Genomic DNA, 22029 nt, shown 5'->3' on the forward strand with positions numbered 1-22029 from the left:
GGGAGAGCTGTTATGGAACAATGAGGCCCTGGTGGCTGCATTTTGGCATGGACTATCTTCTAGAATTAAAGACGAACTTGCTGCCCGGGATCTACCGTCTAACCTGGATGACCTCATGACCTCATCCTTCTGTCTGCCCGGATTGATATATGGATCCGAGAACGCCTCAAAGAGATTCGTCGGGAGGGAGCCCTTCCTAGTCTGGCTCCTGCTTTGCAGCAACCCCTGCTGTCCTCATATCTTGATCCTCCTAAGGAGTCGGTAATAACGGACCAGTATAAGTTATCTCAATATGTATACTTCAAAAGCAATTATAGTAAGGGCTGGGCACCGTTTATAACAAAAACATCCCCCCATATTTTATCATACAGGCAGCTCCATGTAATGATCCATACACAGAAGAGAACAATCAGAGCTTTTCAAGCCAATTTGTATATAAAAATGTGAATTTTATTAAACACATATAACAAACAATGTAAAAATCTGTGAAGACAAGACCCTAGTATGAACAACGGAGCTAGCAATTACAATTGCTGCATATAATATATGGGTTTATAGGCTGTATTAAAACATTTTTTGAAAAAATATATGCACCTACACCCAAATCATCCCATTTTCAGTCAGTACACTTTGTAGACATATTCGGTGAATGTGAGAAGGAGGGGATGGAGTAAAGTGACAGTGCTTCGCAATAGTATTTATAACAACAGCCTTACCCATAGACAGCAAGAGAGAGGTAGTTTCATGAACCCCAACGCGCGTTTCGCCACAGGTGCTTCCTCATGGGGGATGTGTGTCACATATGTGTTTAATAAAATTCTAATTTTTATATACAAATTGGCTTGAAAAGCTCTGATTGTTCTCTTCTGTGTACAGTATAAGTTATCTACCCAGGAGAGACAACGTAGACGCACATCTGGACTCTGTCTTTATTGCGGCCTCGATGGCCATCTTGTGCGCCTGTATCCCCAAAGATCCCAAAACCTAGGGTTGCTAGGAGTGACAACCTTGGGTGAAGATGGACTTCTGTCTAAATTGTCCATACCTGTGACCATAGTTTCCGGCGAGAAAACGCATCAGGTCTCTGCATAACTGGACTCTGGATCCGCTGCTAATTTCATCCGCAGAGATCTGGTGGACCTACTGCAATTGCCCACCACCCCTCTGGAGAGCCCGTTGACAGTTGCCTCAGTGAATGGACTACCTCTGCCAGATCCTGTTTTAGCTGTGACCAAGCTGCTGAGGCTCCAAGTGGGAGCCCTTCACTCCGAACTGCTGTCTTTCTATGTCCTGTCCAAAGCTGTTAACCCTGTGTTGCTGGGTCTACCTTGGCTCCGACTGCATGCCCCAGTCCTGGACTGAAATTCTGACGAGGTTCTCCAGTGGGGCCCTGAGTGTCAAAGTCGTTGCCTGGTGCAGATTCGTTCGGCTCAGCCTTCGCTGCCTCGGTCATTGGCAGGATTGCCGAGTCATTATGCTGCATTTTCCGACATCTTCAGCAAGAGGGAGGTGGAGACATTGCCTCCACATGGAGCATATGACTGCCCTATTGAACTGATCCCTGGTGCATCCCTTCCCCGTGGTAGGGTATATCCTCTCTCCTTGCCAGAGACTATGTCCATGTCCACCTATGTGAAGGAGAACTTGGAGAGGGGCTTCATACGGAAGACTTCCTCCCCGGCAGGAGCCGAGTTCTTCTTTGTCAAAAAGAAGGATGGTTCTCTTCGTTCTTGTATTGACTACAGAGGTCTCAACCAGATCACGGTAAAGAATAAATATCCGTTCCCACTGATTTCTGAACTGTTTGATCATATACGTAGTGCCAGGATTTTTTCTAAACTAGACCTGCGTGGGGCTTACAACCTAGTCCGGATTCGCTAGGGTGATGAATGGAAGACTACATTTAACACCCGTGATGGACACTATGAGTATCTAGTTATGCCCTTCGGCCTATGTAATGCTCTCGCGGTCTTCCAGGAGTTTGTGAATTACATTTTCCATGACCTCCTCTATGTTTGTGTAGTAGTCCACCTTGATGACATCTTGATTTTTTTCTCCAGATCCTATAACGCACCAGAGACATGTCCGTCAAGTTCTGCTACGATTAAGGGAGAATCGTCTGTACGCCAAGCTGGAGAAGTGCGTGTTTGACAGAGATGCTCTACACTTCCTGGGCTATATCGTCACGAATCCAGGTCTCAAGATGGATCCTGAGAAGGTAAAGTCTGTTCTGGAATGGCCACGTCCTCAGGGCTTGAGGGCCATACAGCGCTTTCTGGTATTCACTAAGTTTTACAGGCAGTTTATTCCAAACTTCTCCTCACTGACTTCTCCTATCTGTAACCTTACTAAGAAGGATATGAACGCCAAGGTGTGGACTCCTGAGGCGGAGTCCGCATTCAATAGCCTGAAGAGTGCCTTCACGTCAGCCTCTATCCTCCATCATCCGGATGTCTCTCTGCAGTTCTCGTTGGAGGTGGACGCATCCTCTGTCGGTGCTGGTGCACTCCTGTTCCAGAGAGGTCCCAAGGGCAAGTCAAGGGTATGTGGATATTTCTCTAAGCTCTTCTCTTCCGCAGAACGCACACTACTCGATTGGGGATCGGGAGTTACTGGTCATCAAATTGGCCCTGGAAGAATGGAGACATCTATTAGAGGGCGCAGCTCATCCAATCCTGATTTTTACAGACCACAAGAATCTGACCTACCTCCAGACGGCCCAACGGCTGAACCCTCGTCAGGCCAGGTGGTCACTGTTCTAAACAAGGTTCCAGTTTGAGCTCCATTATCGCCCGGCCGACAAGAATGTGAGGGCCAATGCCTTGTCCAGGGCTTTCGAGACAGGAGACACCTTGGAGACACCCCAGAATATCATTGATACGTCTTGCATTATCTCTGCCAATCCCCTGCTAGTTGGGGACATTCCTCCAGGGAGGACTTTTGTGCATCTGGCTGATCGTGGAAGAATCCTCCGCTGGGGACACTCCTCTAGACTGGCAAGTCACGCGGGGGTCCGTAAGACCCGGGATCTGATTGCTCGTCACTTCCAGTGGCCCACGCTGCCCATGGGCATTATGGACTTCGTTTCTGCCTGTTCTGTATGTGAAGCCAACAAGGCCGCTCACTCCAGACCTGCTGGCCTGCTCCAGCCACTGCCTGTGCCCAATGCTCCCTGGCAGCATATAGCTATGGACTTTATTACGGACCTGCCTCTCTCTGCTGGATGCAGTGCTGTCTGGGTGGTGGTGGTTCGATTTTCGAAGATGGCCCACTTCGTTCCTCTGACCGGACTTCCTTCTGCTCCTCAGTTGGCCAAGCTGTTCATCCAACACATCTTCACCTGCACGGCTTGCCGCAGCATATTGTGTATGATCGGAGGGTTCAGTTTACCTCGAAGTTCTGGAGAGCCCTCTGCGGACTCCTCAGTTGGGCTTTTCATCAGCGTACCATCCTCAGTCCAATGGTCAGGTCGAGAGGATTAATCAGATCTTGGAGAACTACCTACGCCACTTCATTTCCAAGCAACATGATGACTGGGTACAGTTACTCCCATGGGCAAAATTCTCCTACAATAATCACAACAGCGAGTCTACAAGGAATACACCGTTCTTCATTGTTTACGGCCAGCACCCACTAATTCCTCTCCCGGTGCCCGATACTTCCGAGGTACCAGCGGTTGACTCCACGTTTAGAAACTTTCTGCAGATCTGGCAGCAGACTCGATCCTCCGTCCTAATGGCAGTCGACCGCATGAAACGGAAGGCTGACACAAGGAGAAGAGATCCTCCTCAGTTTCCTCCTGGCATGAGGGTCTGGCTGTCTTCCAGGAATATCCGACTAAGGGTGCCATCATGCAAGTTTGTTCCCAGGTTCCTCTGACCCTTTGAGATCCTACAGCAGATCAACCCTGTCGCCTATAAGCTTCGGCTGCCTCCTACCCTCAAGATCCCCAACTCCTTCCATGTATCCCTCCTGAAGCCGGTGGTCCTGAACCGCTACAACAAGACTTCTAGCCAGGGGGTTGCCTCCAGCGGCCCTTCAGACACCTATGAGGCTCAAGAGATCCTAGACACCGAAAGACCTTTTATTTGGTGGATTGGAGGGGGTTCGGTCTTGAAGAAAGGTCTTGGGAGCTAGAGGAGAACCTCAATGCTCCTGCTCTTCTGAAGAAGTTTCTCTCTCGCTCTGGTCTCAAGAAGGGGGGGCGAGTTGGCAAGCATTGGCTCCAGCCTCCTCCTCAGGAGACGCCAGCGCTCGCGTCCACTCACCTCAGCCGGATCCCGTAGGGTGTACGCACGCTCGTGCTTGCTCTTAAAGGGGCAGCGCGCACCGGACCTCGTTGATTAACTTTGACCCGTGAGTACCCTGGACTATAAGAGGGGTCCAGCCCCCTAGTTCTATGCCTGAGAGTTGTTGTGTTCCCTATAGTTTGTCTATGTGATGGCCTCCTAGTGTGTACCTGTTCCAGTTCCTGTTTCCTGTACCTCTTCCAGTTCCTGTTCCTTGCATTCCATACCATCCTGGTCGAGAACTGTGCTGTGCCAAAGTCGTGTCGTGCTGTATCCACGTCTGACCTTCTTCACCTCGCCTGATGTCTACCTGCTGCCTTGTCCAAGCCGAGTCTGCCCTGCTGCTGTCTGAGCTGCCACAGGTACCTATTCGAACTATAGACGTTCACCTGCTCCCTGTTGGCCAGCCGCCTTACCACCAAGGCGGTACAGCCCAGTGGGTCCACAGACTCTTCATGACATTAAGAAAGGCAAGGCAATTTCTGAATGCTTCATCTGCTGCACAACCTGGTGGGGACATATGCAACTTCCAGCTGGTTCTCTAGTAACGGAATGGTCTACATCTTCTAAGAATTATAAATAAAGCTTTTTAATTATTAAAATGTGTAAAAAAAAATATTTACTTACTTTATTTACTTTGATTTTTAACCACTCTCACACCGTTGATCCCTGGTTCTTCTTGTTTACAAACTGACATAAGGATGATGTGACATCAAATGATAATGGTGATTCACCACCGCATGACATCAGCATGGAAAAAACGCCACTGCTGTGGGTGAAAATTGGCTGCAACAGTTATGTGACTTGATGCCACATGGACATCGAAATGTGAAAGAAATGAACTAACTCCACTATTTTGTCTGATTGTTCTATCTTCCATTTTAACTTCTATATCAAATCGATGCTTAACCCTTTAACCCCTTAACGACCGGCGTATAGTGTTTTTACGTCGGTCGTTCAGGGTAGTTCTTCTGAAGTGTCGGCTTTTCACGTCGGCACTTCAGAAGATCTTTCCCCGCATCATGCGGGGTGCTGCGGAAAACCGGGCTGCTGGTAACAGCCTCGGGCTTCAGGGCAACGATCGGAGACCACTAGATGCGGTGCTGAATAGCAAGTGCCGCGTCTGAGTGGTTTGCGAGGGAGGGGGCCGCATAACAGCGGTTTACGCGGGGATCTCCTGAAGACCGGGCTGTTAGTAACACGGCCCACTCTATTCCCCCAGAATATATTGAGTTGGTACCCACAGAGTAATTTTCCACTAATATCCCAGAATCTATTGCCACACCAGAGATAAATATTAATGTGGAAAATTTTACAGCCCTCGATTTTTAAAAAATATTCAATACAGATGAACTATTGGAGCTGGTTGTCAACCAAACCAATGTGTATGTTCGCCAATTCTTTGCTGAAAAGCCAATGTCCTCCTATATGCAGTGGCACCCCACAAATAATGGCGAACTTAAAAAAAATTTAGGGCTCATCCTCAACATGGGGTTAGTGAAAAAGCCCTCAATCAGGTCATATTGGGCAACAAGCCCTACACATGCCACACCTGTTTTTTCAGCCGTTATGACCAGAAGTAGATATGAAGTGCTAATGCGCTTCCTTCATTTTAACGACAATCACCATGCCCCCCCCCCCCCGTAGTGATCCAGGCCGTGACCGCCTGTATAAAATAAGGCCCCTGATAAAAAAAATTGTCATTTATGCCGGTGTACAACCCCGAAAAAAAACTAGCGGTGGATGAATCGCTGATGAGTTGCAAAGGCAGGCTCTCATTCCGCCAGTACATCCCCTCAAAGAGAGGAAAATATGGGGTTAAAATCTACAAGCTCTGTGAGAGCGGTACAGGCTACGCATCCGCCTTTAGAATCTATGAAGGCAAAGTCCGTGATATTACCCACATTATTAACTCATTTACTTTCACACTGTTTTTGTAGGGAGAACCAAAAGGGAGGGTTGCTTATTGGATAATGTTTCACTTTAAAAATGCAGCAATATTATATTTTCTGGAAAAAACTATTTTTTATTTATTTCCACCTATTAAAAATACTCACTATACCCCTAGATGAATATTAGCAGGACATTTATACTTGTCAAAATGACCTGCAGTACCACGGAAAATATAGCGTAGTTCCCTAAGACCAGCTCTGGCGTAAAAAGGCCTCCAAAAGCCTAAATGGACTCCTATGATATGCCCAATAACGGGTCCGTATAATAGATTAGACACACATATTTGGTATCGCCGTACACGGGAGAAATAGCAGAATGTGGAAAGGTGTCACTTTTACTAGCATGTCATATGGTGTTTCGAAATGGCTTAAGAAAAGTGCCACTTTTGTAAAAAAAAAAAAATGCAATTTACAGTTTTTTGGTCCAAGTTTGTGCAAATTCTGTAAAAAATGTGAAGGGTTAAAATAGAAATTGAACCGCTAGAAATAGAATTTGGGGTGTGTATTTTTATGTATCATGGTCATTTTTGGTAAATTCTGACAGTCTGCCACTCCAGTACTATGGCAAATTCAGAATGGTGCACTAAAATTAATTCTGGTGTGACAGGCCTCCAAAAGCCAAAATGGACTCCTTCTGTGATATGCCCTGATGGGTGTAGTTTTGCAAAATAGGGTCACTTCTCAGGGGTTTCTTTTATTACTTCACATCAGAGCCTCTGCAATTGTGAACCAATACTTTGTAAATCGCCAAATTAGGCCTCAATTTCATATGGTGCTCTTTCACTCCTGAGCCTGGTCGAATGTTCAGGCAAAAGACTAGGGCCACATGTAGGGTGTTTCTAAAATTGGGAAACACAGCATAATAATTAGAGAGCTGTCTTGTTATGGTGGCACAAGCTGGGCACCACATATTGTCATATCTATGGAAAAAAAACCATTTTCGCTCTGCAAAATCGACTAATTTCTGCAAAACAGCTGCGGGGTTAACATGCTCGCTACACCCCTAGGTGAATACCTTGAGGGGCGTAGTTTCGAAAATGGGGTCACTTCTGGGGTTTCCGCTGTTTTGGTCCCACAGGAGCTTTGCAAATGCGACATAGCGCCCAGAAACCAAATTCAGCAAAATCTACACTCCAAAAGCCGCTCCTTCCCTTCTGTGCCCTACTGTGTGCTCAAACAGCAGTTTATGACCACATATGGGGTATTGCCGTACTCGGGAGAAATTGCTTTACAAATGTTGGGGTTCTTTTTTTCCTTTATTTGTTGAGAAAGTGAAAAATGTTAAACTAAAGCAACGTCTTATTGAAGAAAAGAGATTGTTTTATTTTCACTGCCCAATTCTAATAAATTCTATGAAACACATGTCAAAATGCTCACTACACCAATAGATAAATTCCTCAAGGGGTGTAGCTTCCTAAATTACATCTTGTTTTGGGCGTTTTCACTGTTTTGTCCCTCAGGGGCTTTGCAAATGCGACATGGCCTCCGCAAACCATTCATGCTAAATTTGAGCTCCAAAAGCGAAATGGCGCTCTTTCCCTACTAAGCCCTGCCGTGTGTCCAAACATCCGTTTATGACCGCATATGGGGTATTGTTTTCTTTGAAAAAAATGTAGATTTTCATTTTCACGGCCTAATTTCAATTATTTCTGCAAAAAACCTGTGGGGTCAAAATGCTCACTATACCCCTAGATAATTTCCTCAATGGGTGTAGTTTACAAAATGGGGTCACTTGTTTTGGCACTGCAAGAGCCCTTCAAACCTGACATGGTGCCCAAAATATAGTCTAATAAAAAGAAGGCCCCAAAATCCACTAGGTGCTCTTTTGCTTCTGAGGCCGGTGCTTCAGTCTATAGGCACGCTAGGGCCACACGTGGGATATTTTCTTAAAACTGCAGAATCTGGGCAATAAATATTGAGTTGTATTTCTCTGGTAAAACTTTCTGTGTTACAAAAAAAATGGATTAAAAATGAATTTCTGCAAATATCACCTCTACTTTGCTTTAACTCCTGTGAAACGTCTAAAGGGTTAATAAACTTTCTAAATGCTGTTTTGAATACTTTGAGGGGTGACGTTTTTAAAATGGGGTGACTTATTGGGGGTTTCTAATATATAAGGCCCTCAAAGCCACTTCACAACTGAACTGGTCCCTGTAAAAATAGCCTTTTGAAATTTTCTTGAAAATGTGAGAAATTGCTGCTAAAGTTCTAAGCCTTGTAACGTCCTAGAAAAATAAAAGGATGTTAAAAAAACGATGCAAACATAAAGTAGACATATGGGGGATGTTAAAGGACAGGTGTCGCAGAATTTTTTTTTTATATGTTTTTGCTTTTAGTGTGTTATTAAAATAAATTGTATTTGTGTTTTTGTGTTTTACTTTTTTCTTTCTTTTACTTCTCTATGGGGGCTGCCATTTTTTTTTCATCTCTGTATGTGTCGATTAACGACACATACAGAGATGGAATACGGCACATACATCCCCATAGTGAATGCGAACGGGAGCCGTTCTATTCACTATAGCGTACGCCGTCTGTGTGGGAACGGCGCATGCGCCGCTCCCATACAGACCAAAAGGAAGGTCTTCAGCTGAGCGACATCTGGCCCTATATTCATGTGGACCGGAAGCCGCGGCCGGACATTAAGATAACTACTTCCGGTCGCAGCTTCCGTCCATATGTTCAGAAGCAAGGACTAGGAGCGGAGGCAGCGGCGGCGGCAGGAGCAGGTAAGTTATGTTTGTGTATGTTCGTGTTATAATGTGTGATTACACTGTATCTAATCCTCCTACACTGTGCATTCGCTCCAAAAATGGCGGCACACAGTGTAGGAGGTTTGAACATTCAACCCCCTCCTTTCTCATGGCACTAGCCAAGATAAAGGAGGGGGCATTGTGTGAGCACACTAGAGCATGTGTGTCTACACCAAATTTGCAGCATAAAGCAATGAGGATGCTTTACCACATTGCAATGCTGCAATTTTGGAAATTGCTCCCTCTAGTGACCAGAACATGGAAATGTTATAAATTAGAATCTAATTTATAATATTTCCTGACTTGTGAAAAAATTAAAAAAATTAGAACAATGTGTAATCATTTATTGACTAACAGTTTAACTAAAAAAATATTTTTTTTTTTCTAGCGACACATTCCCTTTAATAGGCATTTTGTATGGCATTACTATTTGTCTTACAAGCAGATACATTTAAATGTAGAAAAATGCAAATTTTTGCAATTTTTCCCTAAATTTTGCTGTTTTTCACGATTAAATACTGAATGTATTGAGCAGCTTTTTGCCAGTAACAAAGTCGAATGTGTCACAAGAAACCAGCATTCCGAAGTTACTACTACATAAAGTGAAACATGTCAGATTTGAAGCTCTGTCAGGAAAGAAAGTGGCCAAAGAGGGAAGGGGTTAAACGAGGTGGCAGAAGTGCTCGGGTGAGCGCTGAGTCAATTTGTTTCTGATCGCCTTTCCTCGGAAAGCCGAGCAGTTGGTGTACGGGCCCATAGACTTTCTATTGAGTCTATACACCGTTACCTCGGCTTTCTGAGAAAAGCCGATCAGTAACCAAGCGGCTCACCTGAGTGTTTCTGCCGCTTCATTTTAGCGATCTGTGGGGATCTCATTGCTCCGAACCCTGCTGATCAAAACCTCGGACATGTCAGTATGACATGTCAGAAGTTTTCAGAAAGTTTAGTTACACTTTAATTTCTTTCACAGAGGTATATGTCAGGACTCCCGATAAATACCTCCAACGGAAGGCTGCAACGTATTCCACGGTTTAGGCATAAAGTGCGATGTCGCCCATGCAGCCCCCTCCCGCTCTCAATAGGAACACTGCATTCACGTACCTGATGTGAACAGGGTCTAATCTGGAGGGCTGTCGGCTCCACTAACGCTATAGTCAGGCTCTGTTGGCCCAGTCAGTCTGCCCCTGGAGTAGCCCTGGTCTATCACTGAACATGTCGCCATGTAGCTTCATCTGGATATATAGAGGAAATTAACCAACGTATTTTTGAAAATTTTTACTGTTGTAAATACATTGAAAAGTATTCGGGGTGAACGCCATATGAAGCCCTCATGCCACTGTTTCTAATACATAAGAACGCATTACAAAAACAGACCTGGTTCCAGTTAGGGCCTGTTCACATCACCTTTCATTTCCGTTCCGGGGTTCCGTCGGAGGGATCTGTCGGGTGAAACCTCCGACGGAACCCCGGAACGGAAATTAACGGTGATGTGAACAGGCCCTTACACCCAGTGCGACTCATCTTTGAAAGGCATTTTTTTTTTTTTTAATCTAGAAAAGTGTTGAGAAACCTCGCCAGGTTCTGTTGATGAATTGGCCACACGCTGCCTGCATTGTGGAGGGAACAGAGTACTTCATTTCCTTTGAATAGTCGCCAGTCGTGTTTGAGCGACACGCATTTTATTCACACGCATCACACAAAACAAATTACCCGCCAACTGTACTCTATCTACCAGCCGGCCGACTCATCACTACTATGTGGAAGGGGGTGTATAGGAATAACGCTTAACCGGAACAAAACATGAGCAGCTTTACTATCGATGTTTTTAATACACTTTGGATACATTTTTTTAATATGACAACTGAATGATGAACGAGTCAAACAGTGGCCCCAACTTAATGTTGTTCCCCCCTCTTTCTCGGCAAAAGTTGGTATGATCCTGCGCAGACCTGACACGAGGGGGAAACTGACTGAGTTTCCCGCGCTCTGTAAGGAGCCGCTGCTAAACAGAGCCCGGAAAGCCTCTTGATACCGGGCTGTGGGGCATCTGAAGCTCTGGACAGTGGAAGAGGGGCGGGGGTCTCTATTACTGGACAACAACCTCTGCAGCCCCCTCCATAGAACAGTTGCGACGCAGGTCAGTAATTGTATGAGAAGTTCTAGATTCTGTTCCGGTGTCCTGCGTGTCAGCGCTCACTCTGTGATAAACTTGTAATAGTTTCTGGGTTGTTAGTAAGTAAGTGTGTGTCAGCAAATTTCGGCACTCCAGGTGTTGTGGATCTACAACTCCCAGCATGCCCTTACAGCCAAAGGCTCTTTGGGCATGCTGAGGTTTGTAGTTTATCAACAGCAGGAGTGCCGAAGGTTGCTGACCCCAAAGTGAACCCCTTAATGACAGCCTATTTTAAGCCTTAAAGAGGCTCTGTCACCAGATTTTGCAACCCCTATCTGCTATTGCAGCAGATAGGCGCTGCAATGTAGATTACAGTAACGTTTTTATTTTTTTTTTTTTTTGTTTTTTTTAAATGAGCATTTTTGGCCAAGTTATGACCCTTTTTATATTTATGTAAATGAGGCTTTCTAAAGTATAACTAGGCGTGTATTATGTGCGTACATCGGGGCGTTTTTACTACTTTTACTAGCTGGGCGTTGTGTATAGAAGTATCATCCACTTCTCTTCACAACGCCCAGCTTCTGGCGGTGCAGACACACAGCGTGTTCTCGAGAGATCACGCTGTGTCGTCACTTCCTGCCCCAGGTCCTGTGTCGGACGAGCGAGGACACATCGGCACCAGAGGCTACAGTTGATTCTGCAGCAGCATCGGCGTTTGCAGGTAAGTCGATGTAGCTACTTACCTGCAAACGCCGATGCTGCTGCAGAATCAAATGTAGCCTCTGGTGCCGATACGATGCAGGACCTGTGAGTGACGACACAGCGTGATCTCTCGAACACGCTGTGTGTCTGCACTGCCAGAAGCTGGGCGTTGTGAAGAGAAGTGGATGATACTTCTCGTCAGAACGCCCAGCTAGTAAAAGAAGTAAAAACACCCCGATGTACGCACATAATACACGCCCAGTTGTACTTTTACTTTAAACACGCCCAGTTGTACTTTAGAAAGCCTCATTTGCATAAATATAAAAATGGTCATAACTTGGCCAAAAATGCTTGTTTTAAAAAAAAACAAAAAAAAAACGTTACTCTTATCTCCATTGCAGCGCCGATCTGCTGCAATAGGAGATAGGGGTTGCAAAATCTGGTGACAGAGCCTCTTAAACCACTTAGTGACCAGCCTATTTTAGGCTCTAATGACCAAGCTATTTTTTTTCGACAGTCGCATTCAAAAAGCTATAATTTTTTTTATTCTTCCGTGGACATAGGTGTATGAGGACTTGTTTTTTTGCAGGATTAGTTGTACTTTTTACACCATTTTGGGGTACATATTTTTTGAATAACTTTTTTTGGGGGGAATAGAAAAAAAGGCTGAAATTCTGCCATTGCTTTATGCGTTTTAAATTGACCCCGTTCACTGTGCGGCATAAAGAAAACGTTACCTTTATTCTATGGGTCGGTACGATTACGACGATACCACATATGTAGAGTTTTTTTGTGTTTTACGACTTTTGCATAATAAAAACTTTTGATCTAAAATTATTTTCTTTTTGCATCGTCGCTTTCCAAGAGCCGTCATTTTTTGTATTTTTCCATCAATGTAGTGATATGGAGGCTCATTTTTTTTGCGGGATGAGACGTAGTTTTGATTGGTACTTATTTCGAGTACGTAGAACTTGTTGATGAACTTTTTTTTTTTTTTACGATGTTCACCTTGCGATTTAAGTTACATTAACTTTATTGTTTGGGTCATTACGGTCACGGCGATAAAATTTATTTGTAGTTTTACTTACTTATTTTTTACACTTTCACTAAATAAAACCACTTTTTATGTTTTTGTTTTTTTTTTACTAATTTTTATTTCGCATAACTTATTTTTTTAGTCCCACTAGAGGACTTTACTATGCGATCTTAAGATCGCTGCTATAGTGCATTGCTATATTTATTTATATTTATTCAGACGTACGTTATATGCGTCGCACGGACCTATATTAGTCTATGGGGCAGTGCATACAGTTGCGTGATTTTTACGCAGCGTGAATCCGCTGAGAAAAAGTCACGACATGTCCGTTCTTTGGCCGTATTTCCCACATCACGCACCCATTGAAGTCAATGGGTGCATGAAAATCACGCATGCCACACGGAAGCACTTCCGTGGGACGCGCGTGATTCGCGTAACAGCTGTGAAAAGGGTGAATGAAAACAGAAAAGCACCACGTGCTTTTCTGTTTACAAACATCCAAATGGAGTGTCATAATGATGGCGGCTGCGCGAATAGCACGCAGCCGCGCATCATACGGGGCTGACACACGGAGCTGTCAAGTGCCTTTTGCGCGTGCAAAACGCACACGCTCGTGTGAATCCGGCCTAAATCTGACAGGCAATGTATTGAGACATAATGATGAATACCTATACGAGTATAGACCATTGGCATGCGCCAAACAATAATGCGTCCACACAAATCATAAAGCAAATATCAATACCTATACCAGACTGTGAAGACTACTAGTATATCCAGAAAATGAAACACACATAGCACAAGTCATGTACCATGACAATATAAAATAAACTTTATTGAAATATACATAACACATTGGCCATCAAAATATAAAAACAATATAGCACACAGTTAAAAAGGAGAGTATGGAGGAGCTGCGTGAATAATCCAATATATATGCTACCATACTAAAAACATCCTGTGATGTGGTAACAAATGCAGATATCTATAGAAAAGATAATCATATAGATCAAGTATTTGGACAACAGAAGCACATAAATATATTTAGCACCTGACAGAAGAGCACACAATTGTGCATGCATATAAAAGTATACAGCTAGAGCTCCAAGTTGCACCCAAAACAAAGACCATGCTTTATAAATAAAGGATATTGCACAAACCCATGGACTGCATGATAGGAAGCACGCAGGAACACTCCACACTGACCGCCCCCGACGCACGTTTCGCCGTCAGCTTTCTCAAGCTTGAGAAAGCTGACGGCGAAACGTGCGTCGGGGGCGGTCAGTGTGGAGTGTTCCTGCGTGCTTCCTATCATGCAGTCCATGGGTTTGTGCAATATCCTTTATTTATAAAGCATGGTCTTTGTTTTGGGTGCAACTTGGAGCTCTAGCTGTATACTTTTATATGCATGCACAATTGTGTGCTCTTCTGTCAGGTGCTAAATATATTTATGTGCTTCTGTTGTCCAAATACTTGATCTATATGATTATCTTTTCTATAGATATCTGCATTTGTTACCACATCACAGGATGTTTTTAGTATGGTAGCATATATATTGGATTATTCACGCAGCTCCTCCATACTCTCCTTTTTAACTGTGTGCTATATTGTTTTTATATTTTGATGGCCAATGTATATTTCAATAAAGTTTATTTTATATTGTCATAAATATAAATGTAGCTGGTTTATGAGGTAGGCTTACCCATTAGAGTCAAGGTTTGTGTCATTATCCCCTGAGGAAGCCAGTTTGGCGAAACGCGCGTCGGGGCGCTATCACTGCAGGCTGCAGTGTGGGAATACAAACCAGGTAAGCCTACCTCATAAACCAGCTACATTTATAGTGGTTCCTTTGTGGACCAACGTGTATCTTTTATTTCCATTTAATCTCTTTCCCTTGGCTGGTTGTATCTCCTTAAGATGGTCTCCTTTACACTTATTTCTCATCTGGGCAGCACAGGGTTTATAACCCTATGACCCCGGGCACTTGCCTTATACCTATTGTATAATGCACTTAATGTGCCTGTATATTGGACTGTTTCAGATATGCTCTTTACACCATTGAGATTTTGCTGACATAACTATGTGTATTTGTCATGTACAACCATGCTAAGGCAGAACAGCATTGTAGGATACCCTTAACCCACTGATGCTATATCCCACATTGTTCCTTTTAGATCTCCTTGTATTTTAATGCAATTCTTATGTTGTATGTCCAATAAACTATTTATATTTTCTATTAAACTTGTGGCTCTTTGGCTTTTTGGTTCTAATTAAGTTTGTTCAATGTATTGAGACATACCTCCGGCTGCCATGGCATCCAATCGGAGGCCTGCAAGTGCAGGACTTAGACTTGTCCGCCGTGAAAAGGCGACGGCCTAGCCTAAGGCCCCTTAGTGACCGCCGTGAAAAGGTGTATTGATGGTCACGAAGGCCCCATGCACTACACCCTAAAAAAATTCCGTAATTGCGGACCACGATAGATAATTTATTACGGACCCGCCCGGTTCTATTAGCTGCGGACACCATTCTGTATCGCTACGGAAGGGTGACCGTGCCGGGAAATATGGAGCATGTCCTACTTTTCTTTTTTTGCGAGCGGTACTCCCATAGTTTTTATGGGAGCATGGCACAAAAATGCGGCCCGTGGCTGTTGGCGGGCACGGCTGTGTGCATGAGGCCTAAGGGGTTAATGACCAGCCTATTTTAAACCTTAAAGAGGCTCTGTCACCACACTATAAATGGCCTATATTGTACATGATGTGATCGGCGCTGTAATGTAGATTACAGCAGTGTTTTTTATTTAGAAAAACGATCATTTTTGACGGAGTTATGACCTATATTAGCTTTATGCTAATGACTTTCTTAATGGACAACTGGGCGTGTTTTACTATATGACCAAGTGGGCGTTGTGGAGAGAAGTGTATGATGCTGACCAATCAGAGACCAATCAGCGTCATACACTTCTCTCCATTCATTTACACGGCACATAGCGATATAGTTATATCGCTATGTGCAGCCACATAAACACACTATAATGTTACTGCAGTGTCATGACAATGAATATACATTACCTCCAGCCAGGACGTGATGTATATTCCGAATCCTGACCACTTCTGTAGCGTCTCTGTGAGTTACAGCACAGCAGGCGTAGTCTCGCGAGATTACGCTGTAAGCTGTCATTTACAGCGAGATCTCTCTGTGCTGTAAATCACACAGACGCTACAGATGTGTCAGGATTCTGAATACACATCACGTCCTGGCTGGAGGTAATGTATATTCATAGTCAGGACACTGCAGTAACGTTATAGTGTGTTTGTGGCTGCACATAGGGATATAGCTATATTGCTATGTGCTTTGTAAATGAATGGGGAGAAGTGTATGACACTGATTGGTCAGGGTCATGCACTTCTCTCCACAACGCCCACTTGGCCATATAGTAAAACACGCCCAGTTGTCCATTGAGAAACTCATTTGCATAAAGCTAAAATAGGTCCTAACTCCGTCAAAAATGATCGTTTTTCTAAATAAAAAACTGCTGTAATCTAGATTACAGCGCCCATCACATCATGTACAATATCGGCCAGTAATAATGTGGTGACAGAGCCTCTTTAATGACCAAGCTATATTTTGCGTTTTCTCCATCGTAGCATTCCATGAGATATATCTTATTTATTTTTGCGTCGACATAGCTGTATAAGGTCTTGTTTTTTGCGGGACAAGTTGTATTTTTTTAATAGCACATTTTTGGGTACAAATCACTTATTGATTAACTTTTTTGGAGGGGTAATGGAAAAAACCCCATAAATTTCTCCACTCTTTTTTGCGTCTTAGATTTACGCCGTTTACTGTGTGGTAAAAATAACATGACAACTTTATTCAGTGGGTCATTACCATTGTGGCGATACCAAATTTATATAGATTTTGTATGTTTTACTACTTCTACACAGTAAAAATACATTTATTTTTTCAAAATTATTTGTTTTTGTGTCGCCATGCTTTAAGAGCCATAATAGTTTTATTTTTACGCCGATGCAGCTGTATGAGGGATTGTTTTTTGCGGGACGAGTTCTAGTTTTTATTGGTACAATTTTGGAGTACATGTGACTTTTTGATCACTTTCTGTCAATTTTTTTTTGAAGGCAAGATGCACAAAAAAAACAGTGTCCCATCGTATTAAAGAGGCTCTGTCACCACATTATAAGTGCCCTATCACCTATATAAGGAGATCGGCGCTGTAATGTAGGTGACAGTAATGCTTTTTATTTAACCCCTTCCCGACATCCGCCGTATATATACGGCGCACGCCGGGTGGGGGAATATGGAGCGGGCTCACGGGCTGAGTCCGCTCCATAGAGCGAATCTGTCGGCTGTGTGTTACAGCCGACACTTCCGGGTTACGAGCGGGATCGCGCTTTAGCGCGATCCCGCTTGTTTAACCCGTTAAATGCCGCGTTCAATAGAGATCGCGGCATTTAAATGACTAAAAACAGGGGGGCGACCCCCTGTAACGTCTCAATGGCCCCCCTGCGGCGAGATCGGGGGGAGCCGTTGGTTCACACGGCTGCCTGGGGGTCTGACGAAGTCCCCCAGGTCCGCCATCTTGGTACTCCTAAGAAGCTCTGCCTCCGGCAGGGCTTCATAGAAGACTGTCAGAATCACGATATACTGCATTACATTAGTATTGCAGTATATCGTGCAAGCGATCTAACGATCGCTGGTTGAAGTCCCCTAGGGGGACTAATGAAAAGTGTAAAAATTAGTTAAAGTTGTTTTTTTTTGTGTAAAAAAAATAAAAATATTAAAAGTTCAAAAAACCCCCCTTTTCCCATTTCCCCCTAGAGCATAGTAAAAAATTAAATAAATAAACATAATTGGTATCGCCGCGTCCGTAAAAGTCTGAACTATCACAATATATCATTATTTAACCCGCACGGTGAACGCCGTAAAAAAAACAAAATTGTAAACGCCAGAATCTCTATTTTTTGTTCACCTAATCTCCCACAAAAAATGAAATAAAAAGTGATCAAACCGTCACATTTACACCAAAATGGTATTATTAAAAACTACAGCTTATCCCGCAAAAAATAAGCCCTTATACCACTTAATCGACGGAAAAATAAAGACGTTACGGCTCTCGGAATTTGGCGAAACAAAATAAATTTTCTTTTTTACACTTAGGTTTTTACTTGTAAAAGTAGTAAAATATAGAAAAACCTACACATATTTGGTATCGGCGTAATCGTATTGACCCATAGAATAAAATGAATATGTTGTTTTAATTGTACAGTGAATTCCGTAAAAATGGCGCGCAAAAAACCATGGCGGAATCACTGTTTTTTTTTTTTTCATTTTCTACCCCACAAATAATTTTTTGCCCGTTTCCTAGTACATTATACTGCAAAATAAATGGTGCTACGAAAAACTACAACTTGTCCCGCAAAAATCAAGCCCTCATAGTACTATATAGACGGAAAAATAAAGGCGTTATGGCCTTTGGAAGGTGGGGAGGGAAAAACGAAAATGAAAATCTGAAAAAGGGCTGCGGCGTGAAAGGGTTAAAAAACCGATCTTTTTTTCACAACGTTAGGAGCGATTTTAGTTTATGCTAATGAGCTTTCTTAATGCCCAAGTGGGCGTACTTTTACTTTCGACCAAGTGGGCGTTGTACAGAGGAGTGCATGACGCTGACCAATCGGCATCATGCACTCCTCTCCATTCATTTACACTGCACTAGCGATATAGATATATCACTATGTGCAGCTACATACACAAGCCCTAACATTACTACAGTGTCCTGATAATGAATACACATGACCATTCAGCCTGGACGTCATGTGTACTCAGAATCCTGACACTTCTGACTCTTTTCTGTGAGATTCCAGCAACGGATACGAAATCTCGTGAGATTACGAGGTAAACGAGATTTCGTATCCGTTGCTGTAAATCTCACAGAAAAGATTCAGAAGTGTTAGGATTCTGAATACACATGACGTCCAGGCTGGATTTCATGTGTATTCATTATCAGGACACTGTAGTAATGTTAGGGCTTGTGTATGAGGCTGCACATAGTGATATAACTATATCGTTAGTGCAGTGTAAATGAATGGAGAGGAGTGCATGATGCCGATTGGTCAGCGTCATGCACTCCTCTGTACAACGCCCACTTGGTCGAAAGTAAAAGTACGCCCACTTGGGCATTAAGAAAGCTCATTAGCATAAACTAAAATCGCTCCTAACGTTGTGAAAAAAAGATCGGTTTTTTAAATAAAAAGCATTACTGTCACCTACATTACAGCGCCCATCTCCTTATATAGGAGATAGGGCACTTATAATGTGGTGACAGAGCCTCTTAAAAGTATTTTATAAGGGAAAAAGTGGATTTTTTTAATTTGGGATCTTTAACTTTATTAAACTTTTTGCTAACTTTATTTTTAGTCCCACTAGAGGACTTCACTATGCGGACTTCTGATTGCTTTTATAATGCACTGTATTGCAGAGTATTATTGCCTGTCTGTGTAATACTGACAGGCACCTGCTAGTTCATGCCTCAGGCATGGCTTAGTAGGCATCCACTGCAGGCAGACCTGCTGGCCTTTGTTAGACCCTCGACTGCCATAGAAGCCATTGGCAGGGTGCCGATGGGGATTAGAGAGGGAGTGCCCTCCCCCCAAAACCACTTTGATGCGGTGCATACTATTGAAGATTTAACCCCTTCAGGACTGAGCCTGTTTTGGCCTTCAGGACGAAGCCGATTTTTCAAATCTGACATGTCCCTTTATGTGGTAATAACTCTTGAATGCTTTTACCTATCCAAGTGATTCTAAGATTGTTTTCTCGTGACATATTGTACTTTATGTTAGGGAAAAAATTTGGACGATAAATTTAATATTTATTTGTAAGAAAACACCAAGATTTGAAGAAAATGTGCAAAAATTAGCATTTTTCTAAATTTAAATGTATCTGCTTGTAAAACAGATCGTAATACCACACAAAATAGTTACTAGTTAACATTTCCCTTATGTCTACTTTAGTTTGGCATCGTTTTTTGAACATTCTTTTATTTTTCTAGGACGTTACAAGACTTAGAACTTTAGCAGCGATTTCTCACATTTTCAAGAAAATTTCAAAAGGCGATTTTTACAAGGACCAGTTCAGTTCTGAAGTGGCTTTGAGGGCCTTATATTTTAGAAAGTCCTCATAATTCACCCCATTTTGAAAACTGCACCCCTCAAAGTATTCAAAACCACGTTCAGAAAGTGTTTTAACCCTTTAGGCGTTTCAAAGGAATTAAAGCAAAGTAGAGGTGAAAGTTACAAATTTCATTTTTTTTTTACAAAATTAATTTGTAATAAAAAAAATTCTATACCACAGAAGGTTTTACCTGAGAAATGTAACTTATTATTTATTGCCCAGATTCTGCAGTTTTTAGAAATATCCCACATGTGGCCCTAGTGCGCTAATTTACTGAAATACAGGCCTCAGAAGCAAAGGAGCACCTAGTGGATTTTGGGGCCTCCTTTTTTAGCATATATTTTAGGTACCATATCAGGTTTGAAAAGGTCTTGTGGGGCCAAAACCATAAAAAACCCCAAAAGTGACCATTTTGGAAACTACACCCTTCAGGGAATTTATTTAGGGGTATAGTTAGCATTTTGAACCCACAGTTTTTTTGCTAAATTTATTTGAATTAGTATGTGAAGATTTTTAATTTTTTCAAGGAATAAAAGAGAAAAAACACCCCAACATATGTAAAGCAATTTCTCCCGTTTATAGCAATACCCCATATGTGGTAATAAACTGCTGTTTGGACCCACAGCAGGACTCAGAAGGGAAGGAGCACCATTTGGATTTTGAAATTCTGATTTTGCTGGAATAGTTTTCAGTGCCGTGTCGCGTTTGAAATGCACTGGAGGGAACAAAATAGTGGAAACCCCCGGAAAGTGACCCCATTTTGGAAACTACACTCATCAAGGAATTTTTCTAGGGGTAAAGTTAGCATTTTGACCCCACAGTTGTTTTGCTGAATTCATTGGAATGATTCTGTAAAGGTAAAAATCTACTTTTTTTCTGAAAAAAGGTAGCCATTTTTAATTTTTACAAGGAATAAAGGAGAAAAAGCACCCCAACATTTGTAAAACAATTTCTCCCGATTACGGAAATATGCCATATGTGGTAATAAACTGCTGTTTGGACCCACAACAGGGCTTAGAAGGGAAGGAGCGCTATTTGTCTTTTGGAGCTCAAATTTAGCTGGAATGGTTTTTGGGTGCCATGTCGCATTTGCAAAGCCCCTGAGAGGCCAAAACAGTGGAAACCCCCCAAAAGTGGAAATTGCACCACTTAAAGAATCTATCTAGGGATATAGTGGGCATTTAGACCCCACAAGTCTTTTGCAGGATTTATTAGAATTAGGCCGTTAAAATGAATATCAACATTTCTTCCACTAAAATGTTGCATTTTTTCAATTTCACAAAGGATAAAGGGGGTAAAAGCTGCCCAATATATGTAAAGCAATTTCTCCCGAGTACGGCTATACCCCACGTGTGGTCATAAATGGTTTTTCATTAGAAAGTAATGAACCCTTTCTGGGCTGATCCATTTTTTTTCTTTTCCTTTTTAGTTTTCTCCTTCCCGCGTTCCAAGAGCCACAACTTTTTTATTTTTCAGTCAATAGAGCGGTATGAGGGCTTATTTATTGAGGGATGAGCGGTCGTTTTTATTGGTACCATTTTTTTGGTACATACAACTTTTTGAGCACTTTTTATTACATTTTTAGGTAGAGCCAAGGTGACCAAAAAACAGTGATTTTGCGGTTTTAAATGCTTTATTTTTCACGTGAGACGCTCCATACATCACCCCCCACACTAAGACATGCTATGTCGTGGTGCGTGCAGGGGTTAATGTGCAGCGGATGGTGCAGAGTGAAAATTATAATTTTCCACTCATATGCTATTTTAGTGCACTACATGTTATGCCCAGTTTGTGCCACTGAAGACAAATACCTCATAAAATATTAACCTGGTTCTCCTGGGTATGGCGATGCTATATCTATGGACGTAAACTGGTGTTTAGGCACGCTGCAGGGCTCAGAAGGGAGGGACGCCATTTGGCTTTTGGGGTGCAGATGTGGCTTGGTAGTAGTTCTGTTTGGGGTTTTACTGGTGTTTCAGTTTATAATGTGGGGGCATAT

General features: G+C 42.8%; 1 protein-coding gene and 1 long non-coding RNA gene across 2 annotated transcripts in view; one reads left to right on the forward strand and one right to left on the reverse strand.

Annotated features, from left to right (window-relative positions):
- LOC142742397 (uncharacterized) overlaps window positions 1–10698 on the reverse strand; it is a 64040-nt gene extending 53342 nt beyond the window's left edge. The window contains exons 1-2 of the long non-coding RNA XR_012881371.1: window positions 10562–10698; window positions 10093–10223 (exon numbers count right to left, since the gene is read on the reverse strand). This is a non-coding gene — a long non-coding RNA (uncharacterized LOC142742397). The remainder of the gene's footprint in view (window positions 1–10092; window positions 10224–10561) is intronic.
- A 234-nt stretch (window positions 10699–10932) lies between these two features.
- Window positions 10933–22029, forward strand: part of TIMELESS (timeless circadian regulator) — a 166989-nt gene continuing 155892 nt past the window's right edge. The window contains exon 1 of the mRNA XM_075852095.1: window positions 10933–11128. The gene's annotated coding sequence lies outside the window, so the exon portion shown is untranslated. The remainder of the gene's footprint in view (window positions 11129–22029) is intronic.

This window comes from Rhinoderma darwinii, chromosome 2 (assembly GCF_050947455.1).
Source record: "Rhinoderma darwinii isolate aRhiDar2 chromosome 2, aRhiDar2.hap1, whole genome shotgun sequence".
Taxonomy (NCBI): Eukaryota; Metazoa; Chordata; class Amphibia; order Anura; family Rhinodermatidae; genus Rhinoderma; species Rhinoderma darwinii.